This window comes from Condylura cristata, unplaced genomic scaffold (assembly GCF_000260355.1).
Source record: "Condylura cristata isolate star-nosed mole 26May11 unplaced genomic scaffold, ConCri1.0 scaffold00023, whole genome shotgun sequence".
NCBI classification, from domain to species: Eukaryota; Metazoa; Chordata; class Mammalia; order Eulipotyphla; family Talpidae; genus Condylura; species Condylura cristata.
In genome coordinates this window covers 14,974,606-14,997,123 of record NW_004567124.1, presented here as the reverse complement: position 1 = coordinate 14,997,123, position 22,518 = coordinate 14,974,606, and the positions used below count along the sequence as shown (strand labels likewise).

At 40.2% G+C, this 22,518-nt stretch overlaps 1 protein-coding gene across 3 annotated transcripts in view; it reads right to left on the bottom strand.

Moving 5' to 3' along the window:
- The window catches only part of RAB27A (RAB27A, member RAS oncogene family), a 68,744-nt gene extending 54,409 nt beyond the window's left edge, over positions 1-14,335 (bottom strand). The window contains exon 1 of one of the 3 annotated variants that reach the window (XM_012728489.1): positions 14,157-14,335. The gene's annotated coding sequence lies outside the window, so the exon portion shown is untranslated. Of the gene's footprint in view, positions 1-13,301; positions 13,334-14,156 lie in introns of those variants that run through there. The other 2 variants (XM_012728491.1, XM_012728490.1) reach the window with 2 other exon arrangements.
- Between the last annotated feature and the right edge of the window lie 8,183 nt (positions 14,336-22,518).

The window sequence follows — 22,518 nt, the reverse complement described above, 5'->3', positions numbered from 1 at the left end:
GAGGGTCAAGCTGAGGCTAAGAGTGGTAGAGGACTGCTTAGGTCCTAATCCCGATGTTAGCCAGCCTCGTGACTCCTGTAGCTTCAGCAGTAACTGAAAGTTTATTCTCAGAAGAGAATTAAAACTCTGAGGGTCCAACCCCCTGACAGTATCTGAGTATCTGAGGTCAGAGGTCAGGGAGGCAGCTAAGAAGTTACACAGTGAACAGTGAGGTACCTGCATCCCAGACCTACACACTGAAATTCCAGGACACTGGCAGGTGTTTCCAACTCAAATGGTCTCTATGTTTCCCAGCCCAAAAAGGGAGGTCTGCAGATAAAAAGGAAACCACAACCTATTGATCTGACTAAAATTATGATGTAACTGTTGGGAGGAGGGGATGGAAAATGATAGATGGAGAAAAGAGTTAAATTCTCCTCACCAATGTAAAGTGTCAATAAATAATGCTAAAAACTAAACTCAGCAGTAGAAATATAAATATGTCATTTAGAGTGAAGGCATGCAATTACCAGCAAGAATCAACCAAGTGCAAGAATTGAAAGCAGTTGACTGGAGAACAGGAAGTGAGATGGGGGAAGGGCCTTTGAAGACATTTTAGAACATGTCTAAAATGTAGATCCATGTCTAAGTATAACTTCAATAAAAATTATCTTAATTTGTTAATACAGTTAATGCCCATGCTGTGTAGTTTTTTGTTTGTTTGTTTTTTGATGATGATGATGATGATTCAGGACATTAAAATAAGCATCACTGATGTCAGACCCACAGTGAAGCAGAATGTTGAAGACCTAGGCTCTGCAGACAGGATCTGGATTTGAATCTCCCCTAGGATAATAATAAGATTATTTTATAATAATTTAAGCAAGACATAGCTTTCTTTAAAGAGCTTAAGACATCTATGGCACCTAACATTCAATAATGGCAGTTCTTATTAAATTATATTAGGCCCTATCATAAATGCCTCCTGACTACTGTATTGATGTGGTGTCTTTCACTAGTTTGTATTTCATTCTTCTTGTCTCCTCCATCACCGTCACCAGCTGTCTTGAACTACAGGAATCACTGTGCTTTCTAAACCCTTCCGATATGTGTTTTCTAAATGACAAGTATGGTGATCAGGCACCTAGAAACCGAGTTTATGAGAACTGTGTCTAAAATGGAGAAAAACTGGGCATCTATTAATTCTCTGAATATCTCTCTATGAAGCAGAGTAGAAAGTTTCAACATGATAAATATCTAAATGATATAGAAAGTGGTATGGAGATTCCTTAAAAAAAATAAAAATATCTGGGCCCTCCCTAGTGGTGCAGTGGGTGAAAGCACAGATAAGAAACTAAAGCCACTTCAGCATGAGATTGATCCCCAACCCAAAGGTGACCCACATGGCGCAGAAGACCTCTCCTTACCTACCTGCTGCTCCCCTCAGCAGTGTACTTCATCAGTCAGCCTGTTCTGCTTCCCACTCTGTCTTTGGTGAAGCCTCTCACTGCCCCTGCACCTCTGACCTGTACCCCAGTTCTGTATGCCTAAATAAATAAATCTTTTAAAAAATAAATAAAAATAAAAATATCATATGATCCAGAAATATTACTCCTAGATGTTTATCAAACAATATGAAAACAAAAATATGAAAAGATTTATATTCTCCTACATTGATAGCAACATTCGTCACAATAGCCCCACCAAGGGAACAACATAAATGCCCATCGACAGATGACTAAATAAAGAAAATGTGGAACAGATACTCAGTGGAATACTACTCAGTTATTTAAAAAGATGAAATAGTGTCTTTTGGGACAAAATAGATGGATCTTGAGATGATTATGCTAATTAAGTCACAAAATGAAAGACAGTTAATGGGTGATTTCATGCATTTCTGGAATATAAATAGCCAAAGAAAACAAATAGCAAAGTACAGCAAAAAATACTCTTAGACTGAAAAAACAGTGATTACTGGAGGAGAGCGGGAGTGGAGGGAAGAGAATTGAAGAGGGGAGGGGAGAAGACAGGACAAGGGCATGTACATGTATGGTAGGTAGGGTAAAGTTGTACTCCCTACATTTTATTGTTATGTAATCAACTGACAAATTAACTTTTCCTGTGTTATATTACATAAACATTGACAGCCACCTATCATTCTGAATCCTCAGAGCCTTCTGGGCTTATTTCCTAGGTCTGGTCAGCATCACTCTGGCCAGCCCTCGCAAGGTACCCAGGGGTGACCGAGTCCCTGGGAACTCCAGTCCCAACACTGAGCAAATTCCTTAATCCATTTAAGCCTGTGTATTATCTGCAAAATGAAGGATATTATCCACTTTTGAAAGCTGTTGAGGATTAAATAGAATGTTTGCATAATCACTGACATATAGTTAAGTTCTCAATAAATAGCAATTACATATTATTATCAACTCCAATATCACTGGCAAAAAAACCTATGAAGAACCTAACCTGTAAAATATTTAGTTTGCAATTAGCAAAAATATTTTGTCTTATATACAGTATACAGTATCTCAGGAAACTGAAAATGTTTAACTTTTTGTGAGTTTCTATCTACTCAGGTCTTACACAACTTCATTTCAGGGACTGACATTTTTAATAAAGTTAGTATTTCAACATTGCTGACTTCTCCACTGGCCAAAGTGTAGTAGGTATCCACCAACTTTTCATGCATGCACATTTTTTTTTACACTAAAGGAACCTAGGGTATTTATATCAGTAACTGCTTCTGAGCAGCAGCACTTCAGGCATCATACCTGAAATTCTTTAACTTGCATCTTACTTTTTATCTTTCATAATGGTTCTACACCATTGTCTCTGAATGGATTCACAATTCATTTACTAAATATGCCCCCTAAAAATAAGGGACCTTATCACCAAACTGATGAAATGCCATTTGGAGGAAATGGCTCACATCTAGGCACACTACCAACACAAGGGTGAGGTTGTTACAAGAAAAGTTGCAGAATTTGGGGTAGATAACAGAAAGGATCACAAAGTTACTCAGAATCAGAGCATGGCCTGCAAACCCTCTAAGAGACAGCAGAGAGAGCAGGGACAACTAGGCGCTCAAGCAAGAACTCTATACAGGTCCCCATGCTCCCATATCCTCTGCCAACACCCCCACCCAGTGCCCATGACCTACTAACAGAAGACACTGAAGGACCATAGAAACTCAGAGAAGCCTTGAGAATATCTGGAGTATTGAATGGATCCAGGACAGAAATTCTCCAAATAGGGTCTGATCCTGATTAGCAGCAGAATCACTGGGGAGTACCTGACAAAAATCCAAAGTCCTAGGTTCCACCCAGGTCTTGGAATTAGACTCTCTGAGGAGGCTAGGGAATTTAGATTTTTAATAGACTTAACAGGGTATTCCTGGTTATGTATAGTAAGGTTTGAGAGTTGTTGCTCTAAAGAGGAAACAGACCAAGAAACGCCTGTCACAGGCAAATTACTGGCAATTGAGACATATAAACTCCACCAGCCTCATATTCTAAATCTGTAATATAGGGATAATAATACCTACCTAGCAGGCTGGTTATGAGAATTAGATGAGGGTAATAATTAACAGTTTCACACACAGTCCGTCACACACAGCAGGGCTCAATAAACATTAATATGTCCCCACCCTTTCTTGTGTAAGGCATTCTAATGAAGGTTTATACAATAGCCCTTGTTTTAAATAAATGTCACCAAAGAAAGCAGATGGCTAGCTTAAGTTAAGGCCTCAATGTTTTGTTTTTACTTAGGGATTACATATTTACTTTTCCATTAGGGGCTTCAGTATTAAGGAAACACCAACTAAAAAGCACTGTCTCAGTGTACAGGAGAATCACCTGGATGTTTTAAAATGTTCTGCTGGGCCCCACACTCAGAGTATTGCAGACTCTGTAGGTCTGGGGGTGGGAGTGAGAATCTGTATTTCTAACAAATTCCCAAGTGGTGCTTTTCTTGATACTCAACAGTGTACAACACCAGTATGTAAAATCAAGCCGATCTCACACTTTGTAGTGAAAACGGAAAGCTATATTGCATGTATTTCCTGTTTGATACCAGACTGGTTAGTTACACGTAAATAAAGAAAAAAGTAATAAACCAACAATTTCTGAAATTGAGCTGTTGTTTTTTTGAACAGCACAGATAGGCAAAAGAGAGATTTGAGCACCATCTCCCCATCATCGGATGGATGAAGCACATCACATCTTTCAGCCTATTGATTCAGCTGGGAATAGAAGTGGGCTCCTCACTGATTTCCAAACCTGATTGTGTATCTAGTCAACTATGACAGCAGCATTTTAAATGAATGTGGGCTCCCTAGTCATAAGCCCCAGTCAAACAAGTTAGAATCTCCAAAGGAGAGACTGAAATCTGTTATTTCATGTGAGTCTGATTTAAATAAAAGCTCCCTGCATGATTCTTCGGAGCAGCCAGTTTTGAGGAGTCATTACCATGGTGATGCTTCAGACCTCTTCCAATAATAAATTCTTTTTGAATTTTAAGTGCCTGCGCCCTCAGCCTGCATTTACCAGGTGACCTTCTCTTTTATATTTACTTCCACAGAGTTTTACTATAGGAAGTACATTAGTACATTAGTACAGAGTTTTACTATAGGAAGTACATTCTTTTCTCAAAGAAAAGAATCTGCTCAACTGTTCCTTCAGGTTTTAAGAAATAAAGTTCAATGTGTAAGACACAAGACTCACATACAATTGAATCTATAAGCTATTCTATTAATAATATGGACTGCTTGCTTACTTCCTGTCATTCATTCAATAATAACTTAGTACCCACCATGTGTCCAGTATTGTTCTAGATGCCAAGCACATACAGCAGCTCATAAAACAGTACCCCTGCCCTCAAGAAGAGAACATTTTAGCAGGAAGAGACAGGCCATAAATGAATACACAATAATTCATTTTAAAAAAATGATTTCAAATAGTAATAGGTGCTGTGACAATAATGACCCACAATAAGAGTGTGGCTAGAAGCTACTTCAAGACTGGGATCAGGGAAGGCCTCTTTGAGTGGGAGATGTTTGTAAAAAAAAAAAAGCTGAGTCATGCCAAGAAACTAGCCTCCTGAAAATCCTGAGAAAAGGCATTAAGAGCTAAGGGCCTTAATGTAAGTGTAAGGCCCTGAGGCAGCAATGAGTTAGGGATGTCCAAGGAACAGAGGGCAGATGAGGCTGGAAGACAGAGGCACAGGAATGAGCTAAGGCCATGACAGCCAGCAAGGCTCAGATCACAGAGACCCTTACATATCAAGGTTAGAACTTTTGGATGTTGTATCAACTGCAATGGGAAGTTATCGGGGAATTTTAAACAGAAAAAAATATTATCTCATTTACATTATGAAGACCACTTTGTGTGAGGAAAAGTGGGATTGAGTTGGGGAGAAAAAGGCAAAAATAGGACCAAGAAAGTAGCAGCACAGACAATTAATGATGGTGGCCTAGAAATGGCTGATGTAGCATAGCCATAGCAGGCACTCAGATAGTTCTGGACTGATTTAACATAAGGGAAAAATGATAACTTACTTGGTTCATTTTCTGTGATATAGCAGAAGAGTTCAAGGGCAGACAGTGGTTATTAGTAATGTTTTATTTGAGAGTCACTTATTTTTTTTTTAAAGATTTATTTATTTATTCGTACAGAACTGGGGTACAGGCCAGAGATGCAGAGGGTGAGAGGATTCACCATAGACAGAGTGGGGAGCAGAACAGGCAGATCGATAAAGTACACTGCTGAGGGGAGCAGCGGGCGGGTCAGGAGAGGTCTGCCACGCCATGTGGTCTCCTCCGGGGTAGGCGGGGATCGAACTCATGCGGAAGTGACTTAAGCTTCTTAGTGCTGTGCTTTAACCCGCTGCGCCACCATGGAGGGCCAAGAGAGAGAGTCACTTATTTTAAACAACAAAACAACAACTGATTGTAGCCATATTACAACTGGCTACAATCAAGAAATATTACGTAAGGGATAAAAAGAACACAGCACAATATAAAACAAGCAGAACTGTCCTCCAGAACATTTTCTGCCAACAGTCAGCCACATGACCTTGAGCACAGCTCTGAATCTCTAAAGTGGTTGAGTAGATGGGCTACATGTTTTTAAAATGCCTATCAATCCTTAAATTTTAAGATGCAGTAAATTTAATAAATGAGATTTCCTTATCTGAGTGGCAAAATGGGCTGACAACTCAGGGGAAGGGTTTTTCTTTTGTTATTGGCTTTTAATCTCCAAGGGAGAAACTGGTTAGGCAGGAAACAGGATGTTAATGAAGAAATTGTCCCATCTTACTGTTTCTTTGGAGACTCTGGTGTCTGAGCTTCCTCTAAAGCAAGCTCATAGTGGCAAGGTGGAAATTTGGGAAGCAAGACACTCCTGGTCATCTTAGAGCTCAATCCCACAAGACAACAAGAACAAGTGTGTTTCTCTGAGGAATCTAGGGACCAAGCCATCAGTCACACCACTCATTGTGGTCTTTCTGGCAGGCTCCTGCCCATGCTAAATCACACAGCAGATAGGCAACACCCAAGTTTTCAGTTCCTATCGGTAGAATGTCCCCCCAGGGCCCACCCCTACCCACCCCCCAAATCTCACTCTACATGATCCCCACGGTTGGTCAGGGGTTCTCAGTCACAACTGTCCATCAGAATCCTTTACAGAAATTTGTGTGTATTTGAATGAAATATTACTGATAAAAACAGATGACATGCCGATGGAATTATTTTAAATATATATCCTTGGACTCTACTCCATACTAAATGACTTCAAATTGAGGTGAGCCAATGGTTAGAATAGCAACAGTAACTGAATTAGGTATGGTTTAGCTTAGATGGAGGAAATGTGTAACTTGGGAAGCTGCAGATCAGAGAGCTTCAGTGATTTGTCTAATGTAAGGTTTCTCAGTCTTGGGGCTAGAGAATAATCTCCATGAACCAAGGAGCTAAGAAGGGGAAGAACTGAGCAGCCCAGTGAAGATACAGAATGCCTGGAAGACAGACACTGGCAGAGACACAGGAAGAGATACAGGAGGAGAGGCACGTGGAGCAGAGAGACATGTGAAGTTGTGCTTGCTTCCCAGCTTTGGACTTGCTCAAGGACTTGAAGGTCATGGAAGGAGATATATGGAGTCAAGATACTTGGAAGAGACATGGATGAGAATCCTGTGGGGAAGCTGACAATGCCAGCCACTATCTTGGTTAGTACATTACATTTGCTCCTTCATCCCAGACTTGCCTGGCAACCTCTGCCCCTTTCCTGTGATGTCCTACTGGAAGGTATCTTAAAGTGTGGCAAGCTTATGGGCCCCATCAGCCTCACTTCAGGTCAACCCTGTTGGGATGGGCAATTACCGATGAGAAGCTGGGTTACTTTGAGTGTTTCATTCATTCTCTTTCTATGCACACTAATTCTTTTATAGTTCTTTCTATTAAAGATCTTACCCACTAAGAGCATGTTTTGTCTACATGCAGTGGATGGCAGGAATGCTTTAAAATATACAGGCTTGGGGCCCAAGGTACCATTCAGTCTTCACACTAACACTGGCACCATTAACAGTTTTTTTTGAACATTAACTCCTGTATGACAGGAGGTGCTGTCCTATGCTTAGTGGCAGGTTTAGCAGCATCCTGGCTTCCACTCACTAACTGTCAGAAGTAACTCCCAATTTTGACAATCAAAAATGTCTCCAGATATTACCAAATATTCCCTGGAGGAAGAGGGAATCAAAAATCACCGCATTTGAGGACTGTTCGTATTATACAATTAATTATCACAACAGAAGAGACTAAAAGCTAGTCTACTGATTCTTCACTTTGTGGGTTCTTTCACATTCAACTATTGGGTTGGGAACACAGGGATTTCCCTGAGGAAATACCACTACCCACTTCATGGTCCTCTGTGCTGCTGACCTTATTGCTGACAACAGAAGTGTAGCCAGGAACAGCCACAGCTTATTTGTCCACATTTGGTCTCTAGTATCTGACTGGAAGGATAATATCATATCTTTTCAAAGCCTGTGAGGCCTTCTTACCTATTGTAAAAGCCATAATGAGATTCATAATGAAAATTAATGACACCTTGCTAAAAACAAATCCTAAATACAACCACAGATTTTATTTTTTAAATATTAGGAACCTTCAATGAGCATTTAAGTCATGACCTATTTCTATATGTCTTGTTCTTCCCCATATTAGGGCTAGCACAGGAAGAAATAAAATACATTATCATAAGGCTAGCTGACAGACTCTGTCTTTGTTTTTAATGATAAAACTACACAGGAGATAAGTAACCAGGCAAACCCAGATAAGATTGGACCAGCCACCCATGTGGTGGGATCAGGCACAATAGGTGGACTGCAGTTAATAAGAATGAACAGATTTTTCAGTCTCTTGGCAACCAACTTTATTATTGAGCTTTGACTCAGCAGTTGGTAAGCTTTATATGAATTAATCAGTGAAGCTATGAAAAAACAAGATCAGTGGCTCTGAAACAGGGGATTCTAGTGGCTGTAGGAAGAAACATGTTCATTTTCAAGGCTGCTTTCTTAAATAGGTACAAACAATTTAAAAATTGTCTAGTAAAAAATTGTCTAATAAAATAATCTTAAGTTTTAAAAGGACACATCTCCAAATCAAGTCACATCAATGATGTACTTACATATTCCTTATCATATATCTTCCATACTTGCTCAACCAATGTAGAAAAATATGAAGAGCTTCATAGGGATAGGCTGCACAAAGCAAGCAGGCTTTCAATAAAACAATCCTTGGCTGCTGTGGAATTACTCTCAGTAAGCACACTTTAATAAAAGTATCTTAGGTAAAAGCTCATGAGGAGAAAAATACTAACAAGGAGTGGAACCAGAGACGACACAGGCCCAACTTCGGATCTGAGAAGATGGCTGAGCTGTCCCACAGGATCAAGGAAACCGGCATCATGCCAGCAGCAATTCTCAGCATCAAAGCAGAACAAGATGAGAGTAATGTGTGTTATTTTCACATGGTCATTGCTGGTTCCAGGACTATCTCTTTGAGTGTGGCTGGACAGGGCACTTTAACATGAACTATTCCTTTCCTAAAATACCCAATGGGCAGTCCCCCAAATTTAGCATCCTAATGTTGACAAGTTGGGAAGCTATTTTGAAAGACAAATGGTCCCCACACTGCAGATGCACACAGTTCAGCTATCAATCAGGTTTGTGAAGTAATCCCAATCCAGATGATCCATTAGCAAATGACAGAGCAGAACAGTGGAAGATCAATGAAACCCAAGCCACAGAACAGTTCCCTGAGCAGTGTTTAAATCCATCTGATTAGCAAATGTGCATCCCTTCTTCCTGTTCAGATAAGACTGCTTCCTATTTTTTTTTTTTTGCATTTAATAGACACAGTCTTAGAAACATTACAGAATAAAAACCCAGACATCATCAGTCCTTTGGTGATTAAGCACATTTTGTCCTAATTCACTGTTGCAAAGCAAGCGCAAAGGCTACAAGTATCATCTGGATTGTTGCTAAGGCGAAAATGCAGTCATCCCTTTCTGCTTTTATTCATTTTCCCCATCATGGTTTAAGCAAAAAGCACTATTAATAAAGGTAGTTGTCATGGTTAACTGCAAGGCTGTGGATGTTTTTATTACTTTTCTAGGAGGAAGAGTTTTCTTTTAATTTTATGGGCTGCATTCCCCCTTTCTATGTTGATCTATTTGCATTTGTTAAAAGTAGCTAACCAAACCTTTAGCATTTGCTCTCTTGCCAAGTCTCAGTTTATTTAAATGCTGTAGATTGACAACATGATTTTTTAAATCATAGCACAGTCTTTACTAACAACATCGTGACTGTGCAGTCAAGTATAGAATCTTCCCTTTAAAAATAAAGCCTGTGGGGTTATCCCTGGTAATGCAACAGGTTCAAGCATTGCATTATGAAGCTATCTGAAGCCACTGCAGCATGAGTTCGATCCTTGGCCAGGGAGCTGACCCACATGGTGTGGCAGACCTCTTCCGACCCGCCCACTGCTACCCTTAGCAGTGTACTTTGTTGATCTGCCTGTTCTGCTCCCCGCCAACCCTTCTCTCTGTGAAGCCTCTCACCTATCACACCTCTGGCCTATACCCCAGTTCTGTAGGCATAAACAAATCTTTAAAAATAAAAAAAATTAAAGCCTGTGACCATTTCATATGGCTTGTCTGGAAAATTCCGTAAATCTTATGCTTTAGTAAAAAAAAAAAATTGTTATTCTTTATTTATTTTTTAAAGATTTATTTGTGAGTACAGAACTGGCAGCGATTCAGGGGCAGTGAGAGGATTCACCAGACAGAGTAAGGAGCAGAAAAGGCAGATCAATGAAGCACACAGCTGAGGGGAGAAGTGGGTGGAACAGGAGAGGTCTGCTGCGCCATGTGTGTCACCTCCAGGGAGAGCAGGGATCGAACTCATGCTGAAGTGGCCTTAGCTTCTCAGTGCTGTGCTTTAACCCGCTGCGCCACAGGGAGGGCCCAAAAATTTGTTATTCTTAAAGAATATATTAATAAGACCCTAAGAGTGAAGGAGGTAGAGGGAAACAAACATCAAACATGTTTTCTGGCATCAAAACAGGGAATAAACCCAAAAGATAGCTTCTAGTAGTCAAGTGGCTCTTACTAAAAAAGTCAAGAGCATCTCATGAGAATGGCTCTTCCTGCCACATGTTGGATCTGGGGATTGGAAGGCAGCACAGTAATGGACTCATCATGGTCAGGTGACTGCAAAAGTGATTAAGGGTGAACAAAAACAAAAGCAACTTACACACAACTTCTTGGGGAGGACACTATGGAGCAGACCAACCACAGGACCTGGACCTCCTGCTCTGGCTCTGCCCCTACTCTATATGACCTGGTAAAGTGACATCTCTGATTAAAGTCCTTACCTACAAAAGGCTAAAGTGACAAGGAATCTTCTCCAACTTCCTTCTCTTATTCCTTAGGTTTACAAGTCCTCTCCTTCTTTAAGATGGACACACAGACAGTCATCAAAACGAACCTGAGCCCAGTCATTCTTTGGACATTATCATGATCAATGCATTACCTTTGCAATAAAGATGTGTTTACCACTAGGGCAACTAGATTAAAGATTACATATTCAGTTAAAATATATATTCCATAAAAACAATTTTTAGTACAAATATGTTCCAAATATTCCATGGAACAGAAGAAGAAATTATTCATTGTTTATCCAAAATGCAAATTTTTTGCTTGCAAAATCTGGCACCATACCTCTAACACCACGTTAAAAGTTCAATTTTAAGAATCAGAGTCTGATTTCATATATGTGGGTGGTTCTTACAGTGACTGATTCTCTAAATGGATGGCCTTCTCTAGAATACTAAACAGAGAGGTTAAAAGAAAAAAAGGAGTAAGAACTTCCAACTTTCCTCTTGAGTAAGCAAGGCATCCAATGCTACTGGGCAGAAAATAATATAAGAGTGCCTGGAGACCACAATCACACAAAAAGGAGCACAGTGCCCTCGGCCTGCAGCACAGCCAGGCAGGAGAAACACCAGCTGGAGGCTCACCCTGTACCCTTAATTACAAATCCTTTATCTCTTCCTCCAGCTTCATGCAGTCACGTCTGCTCCCAAGGTAATCAGTTTAAGGGAAACCAGATCATAAACTCAAACTTCCTGAGCAAAAGATGAAGGAATAAATATGAGCCAAACAAAATCCACACAGGGCAGTAAAAGCAAAGGCAAGGAAAAAAGAAATGACTCTCCTGAAAAAGGCAATCTTGTTTTACAATGGCAAGAGGACTGTGCTTCTCAGGGTTCACATTTTTTTTTTTAAGATTTATTTATTTATTCATTATGAACTGGGGTACAGGCCAGAGGTGCAGGTTCATAACAGGATTCACCAGAGACAGAGTGGGGAGCAGGACAGGCAGATTGACTAAGCACACTGCTGAAGGGAGCAGGGGGCGGGTCAGGAGAGGTCTGCCGGGCCATGTGGATCACCTCTGGGGCGGGCAGGGATCTAACTCATGCTGAAGTGGCTTTAGACTCTCAGTGCTGTGCTTTAACCTGCTGCACCACCAGGGAGGGCCCCCACTTTATTTATTTATTTTTTCCACACTTTATTTTTTAACTTCAGTTTTACTGATGTAAAATGGACAGATAAAATGCTAAGATATTCAAAGTGTACATAGTGGTGATTTAAGATATTGTACATTGTGTGAAAGAATTCCCCATCATCTGTAATAGTTATTTAAAGCTCACACTTTAAACATGGAAGTCATGTTTTGTTTATCAGGACGTACCAGACCTATCATAACTCATTAGAAAATTATATATATATATATATGCCATATAAATGTAAAATAAGTCTTTTTCATAATTTGCAGTGAAGAGCAACATAAGGCATATTCCAAGTTTGATAATAATGGAGGGGAGGTTTGATTTTTGAAATAACAAAAGGTTAAGTACTATACTTGCTAGGCTGATTAATTCTCACTGAGAAAGGACAATAGGAAGCCCTGTCTATTCCACTGTTTCTGCACAAGCAAGACAAGAAGACAAAGTACTTATTGCTACTGGCTAAGAAAATTAAATGTATGAGTAGAAGTTTGCAATTATAAAAATAAATCCAGATTTAGTCATTAACTTATCAGTATGTTCAACAGGAACTTATAGTCCTTTCTTTTCAGATACCTTTAAGTGTAAGACAGGACAGTACACGATATAAACAGAGAAATAGATCAGTAGAATAGAATTGAAAGCCCCTCACATTTACAATCAACTGATTTTCAACAGAGGTGCCAAGATGATTTATAGGGAAATAGCCTTATTAACAAACAGTGCTCTGAGAACTTGATATTCTCATGCAAAAGCATGAAGTTGGATCCCTTACTTCACATCACACACAAAAATTAGATTGAAATCTAAGAGCTAAAACTACAAAATTCTTACAAGAAAACATAGATCTAAATCTTCAAAACCTTGAATTTGGCAATGCTATCTTATATTTGACAGCAAAATCACAAGGAAAAAAGGTTAATAATAGTTCATTAAAATTAAAAATCAAGTCCAGCCATGGAAATGAGGAAGGTGAAAGAAAGAAGGAAGGGGGAAAAGTAGAACTGAAAACCAATATAAAACAGAAAAAAAAAAAAAAAGATCCTCGCTCAAGTTCTTTCATCATTATATTAACTTTTTTTCATTTCTAACCATGTGCAGAAACACTTTTTTCCGATCTTTGTTTCAAGGAAGCTAAAAACAAATTGAACCAGCAGTAATTACAAAAACTGACATGGCATAATACTATACCCACCTCGTCACATCTGACTGGTCAACCAACCAAAAAAGCAGAATCCATCCAGAAGGGACAAAACAGCTGTTAGCACACAGGAATAAGGACCCGGTGGCAGAAGGTTCTGAAGCTAAGTGGGCCCAGGTGGTCCGAGGGTACCAAATGGCTGGGTAGACAACGTGAAAGACTCACAAGATCTCCTTCATTTGAGGCCCAACTTTGGCTTAACAAGTGAGCTATTGGCCCAGAGACAAGCCTTTGGCAATTGTCACTAATAATGCCTGTCATCACATTAGCCCTAACCTGCCTGGCAGCCAAGTAGTTTTCTGACAGAAGTGCAAACCCTGACACCTCTCCAGTCTCCCATCCAGCCCCTCACAAGCAAGGAAGTAAAGACATAACTAATTGAACTGAACAGAGGGTGATAAAGAACTAGGGAGACAATCCAGGAAGTATCTGCCAGTTAAGTTTCTTTCCTCCCTGATGGGGACCCTAACTACTGGAACACACCAGGAGGTGACCTCAAGCCCGTTCCCACCTAGCACTGAACCAACTCGGCCCCACTCAAGATAATCTCCAAGCCCTGGTCCCCACCTCAGGAGCTTGAGGGGCGCATGGTGGGATCTGTGGCGACGGCGCAGGAGAAGCAAAGCAACTTTTCTGGCTGGCCAAGGCGCCCAGAACAGGGAGAGAAAGCGCCCCAGCCCTTCCCAGCGCCAACCCAGCCCCTCGGCCACCTCGCTCAGCGCTGGGGATGAATCTAACTTGTTCCGGGCACACGTTATGTAGACATAATGTGTCTACAGCGCTAGGGATTAATCTAAAGTGTGGGAAGAGAGCGCGCTTCTCCCCAGCCCGCGCAGCGGTCGCGCTCACCTGGCTCGCCCCGCAGCTCTCTCTACTCTAGGTCTCCGCGCCGCGTCTACCCGCTGCCGGCCTTTTTTGGGTACTTATCGGGTATTTTCCGTCTTGCCCCACAGCACTTCCCGTAAAGGAGAACGAGGTGGGGGCGGGACCTCCTCTCAACCCTCCACCTCCAGCTTCCTCCTGTCACATCGAGGAGCACCCCCCGCCCGACCCAGGCGAGAGCACTAGCAGGCGCCCGGGGCACGCAGGCTCCCAGTCCCGTCCTAAGTGCGGAGAATCCTCTAGGGAGGTACCAGAGCCACCCTCGCCTGGTTGGTCTCGGCTGGTCTCCACTGCCCTTTCCTGGGAGGCGTGAAGCCTTAGAGAGTTGTTTTCGTTTTTTCAGACACGGGGGTGACATTTACAAGTTCCTGCAGGATCCGTGTGCTGCTAAGCATTTGGTGCCCTTGCCAAATCTCCTCCCCCAAAAGCCATTTTCTAAAGGTGTTTTGCAGGACATCAGATCGGTGTCTCCAGCGCAGTAGCCAGAAGCTCTTAGCAGCTGCAAAGTTGGCCCTGTCCTGGGTACTTATATCAGGGAGACTCTTCCTGCTCGCCGAACTCTTGGGTCGGGCTTCCGGGCTGCCGGATTCACCTCTGTCCACCCCACCCCATCACTTCGCATTCGGTCTGCCCTGAGCATAGCCTTCCCCTGGCGAGGGAATGTTCAGGGAGGCTAGGACGTGGGCAAGTGGAATTGGGGGTGATGGGAAGGTAAAATTCTGTCAGGAAATGCATACTGCGACGTCTCTACTTGTACTGTCTGCTTCGGATTTAAAAATCCTGTGTAGAAGTGTTTGAGCAATTTATTTCAGAATTAAGAGGGGAGAGAGAAGGAGGGAGAGAGAAATAAAGAAGAGAGAAGGAGAGAGGCAAAACATAGTTTCTTGGGTTTTGTTTAAAAACAAAAACAAAAAAAGGCACCGAGGTAGAAATATGCAGGTCTTTGCTGCCCCCTAGTGGCGTTCTTCTCTCAGCGTTGAAAGTTTTATGCGAACGTGCTTCTTGAACCGGAGATTTTATTCAGCCCATCCAAAAGGTTCCCAACAAAGGCATCCAACCGGGGAGCTGAGCACTGGCATCTGGGCCTGCTTCCCTAGATGGTCCAGTAAAGCAGCTCTGAACCAAATAACTTAATTTCTAAGCAGAACAAAATGAGTGGAAACCCTCATCTGGGGCAGATTCTCATAATTTGCCCCATCTCCCTGACTTGTGTCTATTTTAACCCCAGATTCTAATGTCTTAGAACCACCTGCCCAACCCCATTATGCTCTCAGTATGTAGCTACTCACAGTTTGCATCACAGTACAAATGAATTCTTACATAAGTTTCCAATTTATAAAATAACTTAATAGTATAAGCCATATGAAATTGCCAAATACTGAATATACAGTCAATCTAAAATCTTCAGGCAAATAAAGCACAGTGATCTCATACTTAAAGATAATATTTTCATGGAGTGATGGTTTCAAGGGATGTACCCCAGGTGAATAAGAACTATCAGACTAGTGGGAGAAAATAAACAAAGCATCCACCATGATCAATGTAGAACAGACTTGTGAATACTGATCAAAGATCAGTACTTAGGGATCCTAGAGCTAGGGAAGATCTAGGGAAACATCAATGCAGCAACTGGTAATGGCTGACATGATACAGGGAGAACCTCCCTTTTGCCACCTCACTCCCCCATTCGCATGAGCAGACATATCTGTGATCAGGATATTACCAGACAATAGATCAGAAAAGAGTGATGAGGTGGCCCATTCATTCATTCAGTGAGTTAACACTGTGTTCAGTACTGGAGATGCAATCATGAACAAGATAAATTGTTGCCTGCCTTCTGGGAGCTTGACAGGCCAACAAGTCTAAGCAGTTAACTCTGGTGCAGTGAGATAAGAGAAGTTAAATAGTGGTATTGGAACACAGATAAGTGACACCAAACCAAGACTTGCCACAGAAAGTTGTAAATTACAAAGGATTAATAAGGTGGGAGGGTGAGGGAGAAAAGAATTCCAGAGAAAGAGAGTTAAGGTTTGAATTCAAAAGGAAAGTGTGCTATTAAAGCAACTGAAAGTTCAAGAAAGCTGACATTCCTGAGAAGGAAACAATCAGTGAAGAAACTAGAGAGAGAAGCAGAGGTTGAATTATGAAGAATCCTGGCATGATTATAATGTTAAGAGCTAACATTTACTTACCATTTACCATGTTCTGAATCTGCCACTATGCTAAAAGTCTTGCTGATATCACTTCACTAACTGCTTATAATTTCCCTAAACCCACAATATATGTGAGGAAACTGAGCCCAAAAGTGTTAAGCAATCTAATCTGACCAGGATCATTCAATTAGCAAGGGGCACAGCCAAGGGTTAGAACTTAGAACTCATTTTCTTAATGGCACTTAGACTAAGAATGAATGTGAGAGATCAATAACATCAGACACTGGACAATACGATGGAGGGGAATGGATGGGTTTGAGAAATTTAGAAGAATTTGAATGTTGAAAACTTAGTTTTAGGAGTGAGAGAGAGGAGGAAGGTATGGGAATGCCCACTGGGAGCATTGAGTAAACTGAGTTAAAGTAAGTCCTATTGTAATAGAAAAGGATAGCAAAATAGACCATAATGAATATGGTCATTTCAAGTTTAGTTTAACAACATCAGCAAAACATCCAGGTGAAACAGTTTATATGAAGTTGAATAGGTTGATCTGAAACACAGGATACATGTACTGGAGGTATCACCCAAAGACGTGAGAATCAATGAGCTAGACTAGAAATCATACCAAGAGGGCAAAAGCAGAACTTGGTATAGAGCCCAGAGGATGACTCAGCAGTTAAGCTAATGACAGAGGAAATACAAAACAATCTGAAAAAAGAGGGGAAGAAGGAAATTTATTACACAAATCAAGAATACTGACCATAACTAGTGCTCCAATTTAAAACAGGGGAGAGAAGAGCACAAGGGACAATGGTGAAGGTGGGAATTTTATGGGGACTATTATAATGATGTAAAAGATATAAATAAAAAATTGCATTAAAAAATCCTACTTATAGTCTTTCTTATACCAGCCACAGAACTGGTTGAAGTATAACCCCTGCTTACTATGCTGGGACTTCTAATCGCAACCTACTGCTTAAAACATGCACAGTACCAGCTTCAGGATCATTAACAGGATTGAAACTGAGGTACCTAAGTTTCATGATTTTTTTTTTAAGATTTATTTTTTATTTACGCATACAGAACTGGGGTACAAGCCAGAGATGCAGGGGCGGTGAGAGGATTCACCAGAGACAGAGTGGGGAACAGAACAGGCAGATCGAGTAAGTACACTGCTGAGGGGAGCAGCAGGCAGGTCAGGAGAGGTCTGCCACGCAATGCGGGTCACCTCCGGGGCAGGGATCTAACTCATGCTGAAGTGGCTTTAGCTTCTTAGTGCTGTGCTTTAACCCACTGTATTTCCTGATTTCAACACTTAACACAAGTTATAATAATTAAAACACTGTGGTATTGACACAGTGATACAGATGACTAGAATGGATTTGAGAGTTTAGAAATGAGACCATAAATCTATGGTCAAGTGATTTTCTACACAAGTGCCAAGATAGTTCAATGGAGGAAAGTATGGTCTCTTCAACAAAGGGTGTTGAGAGAACTAGATACTGACATGCACAAACTGGATCCACAGCTCACGTCACATAAAAATTGAAATAAATCAAAGGCTCAAATTCAAGTTTGGGGGGATAAAGAGTACTCAAGATGCACACATGGCTCTCACTCCTCCACTGCCAATTCAAACCTTTGGTCCCTGCCTTGCTCCAGGACAATTACTGGGTCACCTTGGTTGTGGAGGCCTACATTCTGCCAACATTTTCCATCTCTGCAAGAACCTGAGCACAAGAGATGTCAGAATTGGACACATGCCCCATATCATCCCAGGGATGGGCAAAAAAAGCAGTTGTGCCTGCCCTGACAGTGCTATGGCACATTTCATGTGTCACTCAATGGGGACTTGAATGACAAGTCGCCACCAACCAGGAATTTAATATAATGTGTATAAATGTGGATTTATAATGATGCATCTGAAACTTACATAATACTACAGGGCAATGTCATTTCAACAAAAACTAAAAAAAAAAAAAACCTCCCAGCCTAAAGATTATAGTCCCTTGGGAGTTACCCATTTGCAGGGTTTAGAGCAAGGAAGGTTACCCATTTGCCAAGGTTTGGGACTGTGAGAAGAGGAAAATTAATTTCCATACCCCTATCCAGATCTTCATTTTCATTTTGCACTGAGCCCCACAGTTCATGTAGCCAGCACCGATAATAATGAGTTGTAAGCCATGGAATAAAAATCTATGAGTTATACAGACACATAATTTCTGATGTATTCCTACCAAAAATATGTCATCTAAATTTATCTTATCATGAGAAAGCACTAAACAAACCCAAATTAAAAGGTATTTGATCAAACCACAGACCAGTATTTTTAAAAACTGTTGAAAACTGCAAAAGACAATGACAGAGGAATTGCTCTGGAATAACTCCTCAGACACATGACAAGTTAATGCAAGTGTGATTGGAATTAGCTCCTGATTAGAAAAAAAAATAAGTCTTTTGATATAAAGGATACATTGTGATCTGGTACAATTTGGATAAAATCAAGATACTAGATAATCATGTACCTCTAATTTCTTGACATTAATCATTATACTGTAATTATATAATTATGAAAGTATATCCTTGTTTTTAGGAATTGCACACTGAATTATTTTTGGGTAAAAAGCATAATTTAGGCAACTAATTATCAAAGGGTTCAGAAAACAATATTGTGTGATTTGTGTGTATAGAGATACATATATAACATGTGGTACAATAATATGTGGAAACTGGTAACAAATATATGAAAATTCTTTGTGGTATTCCTACCTTTTCTCTAAGTCCGAATTATTTCTAAGGTTAATTTAAGAAACTTAAAATCCTCTTCAGAAAGTGTCACAGGACCAAGTCCAGTGGTCCACTTGAAAAGATATGTTGGCTCTTTCCCTCTTTAACTTTCATTGTTCTGCTTGTTCTTAGGGTTAGAATGACTTGTGATGAGACTGTAGAAGACACTGCATGACTGTGCCACCTGAGAAGTCCCCGATTATACTTTTACTGAAACACTGAGGAGGTGAGGAGAATGTATTGATGAGGACACTAACATCTCTGAACATTTCTTCACGGGCTAAGATTGAAACAGAATATGCTGCTACAACAAGGCTCCCTATTATCAACAAAAAACAAAAACTCGGTGGCAAAGGACAGATGGCAGGACACGACTCCTAACCAGATCTACTCCAAAATTAGTGTCCCCATGAAATCTTGGTAAATCAAAATTTGGGTAAAGCACATAAACAATTACCATTACTTGATATGGGAAAAACTTTGCTCCTTCCCAGGTCCAAAAAATAATCTACGAAATCCTAACAAACAACACATAAAAACTAAAAAACTAATATATAGTAAAAGCAGGAATGATATGATACATACTCAGCCTATAGAAAGCGGTTCCAAGGAAGGAGCTTGGCAGTGACACTCTTGTTCAGGGTGCAGTTGCCTCCAGATCGGCTGCTACAAACAAATGCTGAAAGCTGTTTTCACTTTTCACCTTTTGTCAGGAAGCAAATATCCTCCTTAGATTTCTTTTGGTTAAAAACAGGTAATCATGTAGATCTTTTGTAAAAGTGGTATTCTGTGAACTTTTCAAAAGCAGGGAAATCTGTAATAGAAAGCAAGGAGTGTAACCAAGGTGTGTAGGATCTGTGCTGGCTAATAGACCAGGTTGTTTCAAAGGGAAAAACAGATGGGCTATTTCTTTTACTGAGGAGAGGTGTGTCTTCACACACACACACACACACACACACAAACATATATGTACCTTTTTTTTTTTTTTTTTAGCAAAATCAAGAACTAGTGAGCGAGCAAAAGTCTGGGCCAGTCTCAATAATGGAAATGGTCTCTCACCAGTTTTCTGATTAAAATCACTGTATAAACTTAGAGCAAAAATCAAAGGGGTCCAAGCCACTTGTGAAAGGACTCTTCAACATCACAAGAATATACAATACAGATAAATGTGCACTGGAACAAAAGCAAAACTCAGACATTGATGACAGATGGATACAGCACTAAGCTGACACTAGTTTAAGAAATGTTGAATTGTCACCATGGTCCTTCAGTTAAGATAGAACTTATGGCAATGAAAGGAGAAATGCACATTTGACCCAAATTCATCCTAAATGGCCCATTCTCTTAGCCCTCCTCCTCCCACATACCTGTAGTCTGAGTGAGATAAATATATACTGTCTCTGGCAGAGACCTCACATAGATGCTGAATTAAGAGCTCTGTCTTGATCTGCTCAGGGTACTGTGACCAGATGCCATAAACCAGGTGGCTTAAACAAAAGACATTTATTCCCTACCATTTTGAAACCCAAGAAGTCCAAAATCAAAGTGCAAGCAGATCTGATGTGTGAAGTTCCTCTTCCTAGTTTACAGATGTCATTTTCTTGCTGTATCTCACATGGCCAATAGAGAATATCTCACCTTTCTTTTTAAGGACACTAATCCTATTCTTGAAGTCTCTGCCTCCGTCCCCAAAGGCCTCACATCCAAATATCATCACATTAGATATCTGGACTTCAACATAAGAAGGGAGTGGCGAGAAAGTATATACACACACATTCAGTCCATACCAAATCCTCATTGTAGAAAGTTCCTGAATCTGCTTTCCCTGGCTACGGCAGAAAATTAGAATTCATGCAGAATTCCATCTTCAAAGATTTGGGGGTGGGAGTCTCTGTATCCCCATCCAGTTCACCTCTTTGGGCGTTGCAGTGCTACTGAACTGTACACAGAACAATGATTAAAATGGTAAATTTTGCTACATATATTCTACCACATACACCCACACCCCCACCCACCCCACCAACTTTCCCCACACAAATGGATTGTGACATAAAGCAATAAACTACCTCAATTATAGCTGCTGTTCTGGATGCACTTTCTTTTTTAATGACAGATTTATAACTTTCATACAACGAAGCCCATCCTTTCAAAATGTACAATTCAGTGGTTTTTCTGCACCGTCTAGTTCTAGAATATTTTCATCATCTAATAAGGAATACTATATCCATTAGCAATCTTCCTGGCTCTCCTTCTTTGTAGTCCCTGACAGATGCTAATATTTTGTCTCTTACATATTTGCCTACTCTGGACATGTCAAGCAATGGAATCACACATATGATGTCTTATGCCCAGTTTCTTTCATGTCCTCAAAGTTTATGCAGTTATAACATGTACCAGTATTTCAGTCTTTGTGATAGCCAAATAACATTCAGTGTGGATATAGCATATTATTTATATATTCACCAATTGATACATCTGGGAATTTCCACTTTTTGACTATAATGATTCTCATCAATGTTCAAATTTCAGTATGGACATTATTTTCATTTCTCATGGGTATATGTTGGGTCAAATGGCAAATTTTAGAGGATCTACCAAAGTCCTCCACAGCAACCGCATTATTTTATATTCTCACCAGCAGTATATGAGAGTTTTGATTACTTCAAATCCTTGTCAACACTTGTCATTTTCTCTCTGATTTAGTCATCTTAGTACATGTGACGAAGTATCTCATCATGGCTTTAAATAGCTGCAATAGCTTTACTGGGAAAAAAAATCAACTCACCTCAGACACTTGGTCTGTAACCACTAAACTGGTCAATGCATTTTTGTCAAAAAGAGGATCAAATAGTTCAAATCAATTTAATTTTATACAGGATAATCATTCCTTCAAAATAAAAGGTTATTTATTCCTGCCCATTGTCATGTGACTTAGCTATGCATCTTACAGGAAAATCTCTCCTTGCTCTTGATTTTGGGCTTTATCACATTCTAAGCCAACAAAACATGAGAACATTTGCCAACACTGAGCATAAGCTTCAATTCCATGTTTCCTCAGTATCTTTCTCCTTTTTACTCTGTCATATTCCAGATAGGAGATGCTCATTGAACCTGGATCTCACAATGTGAGACTCATTGTATACAATCCATCTACCTAGGGCCAATCAAACTAAGACTTGGTACCTGAATTTATATATACATGTACACATATACATGTAAAATACAAACAAAAATACATATACATGTATACATAGGTAGTACATTGAAGAAAAATGGTATGAGAAGTTCATATTAAACTGTTAATGATACTGGTGCTGATTAAATTAATGTATGGTGTCTTTTCCCCCATTTTGTTCATTTATATATTGTTTGTATTTTTAAAGGAACAT